This window comes from Macaca nemestrina, chromosome 6 (assembly GCF_043159975.1).
Source record: "Macaca nemestrina isolate mMacNem1 chromosome 6, mMacNem.hap1, whole genome shotgun sequence".
Lineage (NCBI taxonomy): Eukaryota > Metazoa > Chordata > Mammalia > Primates > Cercopithecidae > Macaca > Macaca nemestrina.
Genome location: NC_092130.1, coordinates 141,030,676 through 141,037,236, shown reverse-complemented (window position 1 = coordinate 141,037,236; position 6,561 = coordinate 141,030,676).

Here is a 6,561-nt window from a genome sequence, read left to right as displayed (position 1 = left end):
AAATGGGGGTTGTCTCACTGTTGAGGGAGTCCCAAACAAAAGGATCTCGCCGTTATATAGACCCTGGGGTTGGTGAGGAGGGAGGGCTAAGAGTGGAAAAATTCCAAGTACCATGTCAGAGTAGGGGAATGTTTCTTCAATGTTTCCCTCTCCTTCCCTAATAGGAAGGCCTCTGCAGAGCCATCTGAAGAGGACCTCTGCCTAAGGACTCAGATCTCATGTCCTAGGAATGAATGTTGCACCACTATTAGCAATGCAAATAGGTGAAGAGCTTGACCCACCAGCAGGCCTGAGTTCTTGACTGAAACCTTCTTCAGAGACTGCAATTCACTGCCTGTGCACCAAGTTTGGTGTGGGGAGGACAACTTTCCCCTGTGAGGCTTGCTCAGTAAACCTTTGTCATTTCTTATGATCAGTCCTGTAAAATTAGACATAGATTTGTAATCAAGAACCAGACTTCTCAGAGGTTCTGCTTCTAAGCTGGTTCCTTGTATAGCTATTGGCAGAAAGCCTGCATTCCTCACCATGTGGAATTATCCAAGGTTGGTTGAGTATCCTCATGATATGGCAACTGCCTTCCCTAAGAGTGTGCAGTCTATGATAAAGAGCAAGGAGGAAGTCACAAGGACTTTTATGCCTGAATGTCAAAAATCACATATCACTTCTGCCACATTTTCCTTTTTAAAAGGAAGTCACTGAATTTATTCACACTCAAGAAGAGCAGAATTAGATTTCACTTTTTGAAGGAAAGAGTGTCAAATAATCTGTGTACCTATTTTAAAGCGACCACACTTGAGTAGACCATCTTAATGTTTGATTGAAAGAATTCTGCTTGTGGTCATATATTTCAGCCACATAGCTGAGTTGACCCTTTGACCTCCATTTCTCTAACTCTGGTGCCAAGCTTAAAATGAGGAAGAAGAAATGAGTGAATATTATCCTTAAATCCAATAATCCTGGTTTCAAATACAAATTTTTATACTATTTACTGATTTCTTTTAACCTGTAAATTTGCACAACCTATCAACTCAAATGGCAGAAAGAAATCAAATTGTTAATGTATTAAATTCATGGATTGACTGAGATTGTAGCAGATTAAGAGATTTGTTTTAATAATCCTAAATTGTATCATTTTCCCTTTAAAACAACCAATATAAAATATTCTCCCCAGTTAACCTCATAATGATTTTAACAAAAGTAAAAAGGCTGCAATCTGAAATATCAATATAAAAAGCATACTGAGCATCTTTCAACCACTTTTTCAGATGTCAAGACCAAGAAAGTGAAGTGTTAGAATTCACTCTTCTCACTGGAACGCTGGCAAACAAGTGAACCAACGTTAATTTACTACTGAATTTATTACCAAAAGAACCATGGTAGAAAACAATCCTTAAGGGTCTGGAGTTTTGTTTTATTTAATGTTAGCAAATGCTAGGAAACTATCACTGTAAGTTCCTATTTAAAACTACGGTTGCAGTGAATTTACTGGAACAAAAATCCAGTTTATAAACTGCTAAGGAAATAAAAGCAATTTTACATTGGTGGTGGCATTACATTTTACATGTGATTTCCTGAATAACATTATGCAATGCATTGTGAATTGAGATCCTCTTCCTGTATTATTAAAGCTACTAATCCAAACAGAATGCACTAAATCCCCTACAGATTAGGAAAAGTCACTGCCTCTGAACTTCTCAACACTGTGCTTCCAACATGCTGCCTTTCTCTTAACTCTGTTGTTCATTGTTCAAAAAATTTTATTTTCTCTCTCTCAGCTATGTAAAAATTAGAAATAGTAGAAAATAAAATAAATTTTCAAGTAAGAAATACCATAGCTGTTGATCTACAGGATTTCTCCATGCAGATAATCTCTATATTTTCCAACCATAAGTTTCATCAAAGAAGGAGTGTGTCCACCTTGTTCACCAGTGTTTCTCCAGCATCTTGTTCTGTGTCTGGTTGATTATAATAAATTACTGTGAAAGATATTAATGAATGCCTCTCATTAGAACTAAATCATTGACTTGCCAAGAAAACAGAAAGAGAAGGATTCTTACTATTACCTCTCCCTGTGAGTGAGAGGAATTTTCATAAACTGACCATCCCAAAGGTGAAATCCTCAGACCAAGGATTGAAAAGAGGTTTGAAAAGAGGACAACTGTGTCCTAACTACTATGTAACTTTTTATTTCTTAAACTTTTAGAATGGTTTTTATAATTATTTAATTAATTACTGCAAGCCTTTCTGAAAATATAAAATCCTAGATGTTTATCAGATTTTAAAAATTTAAGTAATAAAATATCTTTATATATTCAGATATTTGGTATGCACTGGAGGTACAGATAAATCCAGGCCCTGCCTTCTAGGAATTTACATTCTATTAATGAATAGAGATATTAAACAATTGATTACACAATTCATTTCTTTAATTTTATTTGTGATGGATGAAAATGGAGAACTGAGTAATTGTGAGAGTGTATAACAGGGTGAGGGGATCTAGTGTGGAGCATCAGAGAAGATGTCCTTGAGGAAATGATACTTGAGCAGACCACTGTAAAATGTATAGGAATTAATGGATAGGTAAGAGACTGCTGAGAAAACACGATGGGAGATTGTGAAGGTAGAAGAAAAATGGCCCAAACAGAAAGAAGAGAAACAGAGGAGCATGTGAATAGAATTCAGAAAGCCTGTGAATAGCCTACAGAGACGCTAATAGGGAATAAAGCAGTACGAACAGCTTTACTTTCTTTTCTTTTCTTTTCTTTTTTTCTTTTTCTTTTTTTAAAGAAGTAGGGTATTGCTCTGTCACTCCGGCTGGAGTGCATGATCATAGGTCACTGCAACCTTGAACTCCTGGGTTCAAGTGATCCTCCAGCCTTAGCCTCCTGAATAGCTGGGACTACAGGCATGTGCTACTGTGCCCAGCTAGAGTCATTTTCTTAAAATATTATTCTGGCTCCTATGCTAGAGCAACATGGTATAAAATCATTTCTATCGTTTCTTCCCTATGAATGTAACTAAATACCCATGAGACAATGATAAAATTATTCACGAGACAATGATAAAAGACTCTGAAGCAAGCTGAAGGAGTGGCAATAACTGGCTAGGGAGGAAAAACAAAGGTGGGCTGAAAGGAAACTCGCAGGACATGAGGAATGTCCTGATGAATTTCCAAGGTTTTCTTTTGATCTTGCATATGCTCCCAGATTGATCTTCCAAATACTCCCAGGCCTGGGAGAGGTCAACAACTCAGAACCACCAAGAGGCATAGGCAGAATAAAACCAAAACACATACACAAAAAGAAAAGCCTGCCCTCTCTGGCCAAGGAGTGGGAAAAGCAAAGGACAATGCAGACCTTGTAGAGAGCCCAGGCCTTGCTCCACAACCTGGATCTGGCAGTCAGTCAATTCTCTGGCAACAGGAAGAGGAGGGAACTCCAACTATTCAGTCCTCACTCCACAACCCGGCTCCCAATTCCCATCGTCAGTCCTATCCGTGACAGGAGCAGCATAAGTAGAGGCCTGTGTCTCTCAATCTTCTACCTAAGAGCATAAGGAGATCACGCTTATGCTCTTGATCTCCTTATGCTCTTAGGTAGAAGGTTTTTTCCCTCATATCCCCCTTCAGAAAATGGTCCAGAGGTACAAAGTAACCAAAGGAAGAACCTTGCATACCTGTAGATTGCACCTTTGGGAAGTGAGTGGGAGCCTCTATTAGTCAGCTCAGGCTGCTATTACAAAATACCATAGATCAAGTGGCTTAAGTAATAGACTTTTATTTCTCACAGTTCTGGAGGCTGGGAAATCCCAGATCAAGGTACTAGTCAATTTGATTTCTAGGGAGGGCTCTCTTCCTAGCTTGTAGGCAGCTGCATTCTCTCTGTGTCCTCACATGGTGGAGACAGAATGTTTCCTCTTTCTTTCCCTTCTTATAAAACCACTAATTCCATCATAAGAGCTCCAACTCATAAACTTTTCTAACTCTAATTGCACCCCAAAGACCCTATCTGGAAATGCCATCATTTTGGGAGTTAGGAATCCACCGTATGAATTTGGGGTAGGGGGACAGAATTCAGTGCATAACAGAGCCCCAACGGCACCAGAAAAAATGAAGCAGACCACAATAGCATTGCAAAGACTCTGAAAGATAAACTGTTACTGAAACTAAATCCCACAAAAATAAGCCAGAACTTAAACACTACATCTAAACAAGCTATTTGCTAAAATAGATTGGATCAAAAGTTCACTAATGTAATCATTTAAAATAATATCCATTATACAATTGAAAATCTTTAGTCATATCCAAGACCAAGAATGGATATCTCATATGGATGAGAAAAGAAAATCAGCTGACAAGACAAGGTAATCACCTCAATGCTGAGTAAATTAGATATTGAGATTACCTGACAAGAATTTTTTTAAAATTGTTATCAACACGCTTTGGTAATCAAATACAAGTTCTTCTTAAAACTTTACCTTATACACATACAATGTAAGGAAATAAATAGAAGTGGTAAGAAAGAACAAAGAAGAAATTGTAGAACTGAAAATAAAATAATCAAAATAAAAACTTGCCAGATGATCTCAATAGCAGATTGGTTAGCACAGAATTACAATATGATTCAGCAATTCCTATTGTGGGTACACATTCAAAACAACTGAAATCAGGAAATCAAATAGATATTTGCATACCTATGTTAATTGTAGCACTATTTAGGATAGCCAAAAGATAACACAATCCTGGTATCTACTGAAGACTGGATAAACAAATGTGGAATATTCCTCAGCCTTAAAAGGAAGGAAATTCTGAGCTATACTACAACATGGATGAACCTTGAGCTCATTATGCCAAATGAAATAAGACAGTCACAAAAGGACAACTATTGTATTATTTTACTTATATTAGGTGCCTAGAGTAATCAAATTCATGAAAATAGAAGTTAGAACAGTGGTTTCTAGAAACTGCTGGGAGGTTGGAATGATGAGTTACTGATTACTGGGTATGGAGCTTCAGTTTGAGAAGATGAAAAGTTCTAGAGATGAATGGTGCAGATAATTGCACAGCAATATAAATGTATTTAATGCCACTTAAAAGTGGTTAAATTTGTACATTTATGTTATGCATATTTTACTACATAAAAGATATATAACTTTAAAACTTCAAAATTTGTCAAAATACATAAACCTATAGATGTGAGAAGCTTAGCTAATCCTGTATAGACAAACCCAAAGAAATGCACACCAACACATCATAAACAAGCCTCTGACAAAACCTAGGAAGTAATCTTCAAAATAGCCAGAGAGAAATGGTGCACTACATATAGAAGGATACCAAGTTGAATGACAGATCTATCATCTGAAACCATGGATGGCAAAAGGAAATGGCACAATACTTTTAAGTGTTAAAAGAAAAGAACTGTCAGTACTGAATCATATATCCAGTGAAACTATTCTCCTGGAATAAAATGAAAATATATACAACCTCAGATGAAGGGAAGCTAAGAGAACCTGTTTCTATCAGATGTACTTAAAGGCCAAGGAAAACTCTCCAAACAAAAAGAAAATGACAACAGAAGACAGCTGAACACTTCAAAGAAAATGAGAACAACAGAATGAGTAAAAATAGAGATAAACACAATAAGCCGTTTTGCCTCATGAGATTCCTCACATCTTATGTTTGAAGCAAAAAATATATCATCTGACATGTTGCTTAATATATATGGATGTTATATTTAAGACAATTACACATAGAAAGTGGGGAGGATAAAAGGACCTAAATGAAAGTAACCTCAAAATAATTCTCCATTTTGGAAGACCCAGGATTCAGAGTAGCCTAGGCCCAGAGCTCAGAGATCCAGTTACAAGGTAAGCAGTCCCTATCTAAATGAAATTGGTCTCCTACAATCCTATGATAGATTTCTACAATTTTATGCTTGATTTGGCATCCAACTTTAATCTCCCTCTAGCACCACCAGACTTTCTCTGTACATTATGATGTACATTTTGCTGTTTGATTTTCACCTGAGTTGTTTCCTTTAATATGAAAATTTGAGGCTATTTAGCTGAAAACTGCCTAGGATTGTGAAACAGGTTATCAGGAATCTGAAAGTCTAAGATAGGAAAGACAAAAAGAGGGTCTTTAGGAATCTATAAGATGTACTTCTGTTGGCATTGCTAATACATCTATGTACTTATGTGTTGCCTACACAATATTTCATTAGTGAAAATATATAAAAGAACTCCAATTAATTGGATTACAGAAAAATAAAAGTGCTTAAATCAAATACTTTATCAAAAAAAAGGAAAGACTAGTCAAATGCTTTTTCAAGTTTATGTGACTTAAGTAAAATCTTTAATAAATAAGTTAGCTTTAAAATTATTGGCAAAGTAATATTAGAAATGTCTTAAGAATTGCCAAAATACATTTCATTTACATTTATTTTTATCTATTTTTGAGATGAAGTTTCACTCTTGTTGCCCATGCTGGAGTGCAATGGCACAAACTCTACTCACTGCAACCTCTGCCTCACTGGTTCAAGCTATTCTCCTGCCATAGTCCAT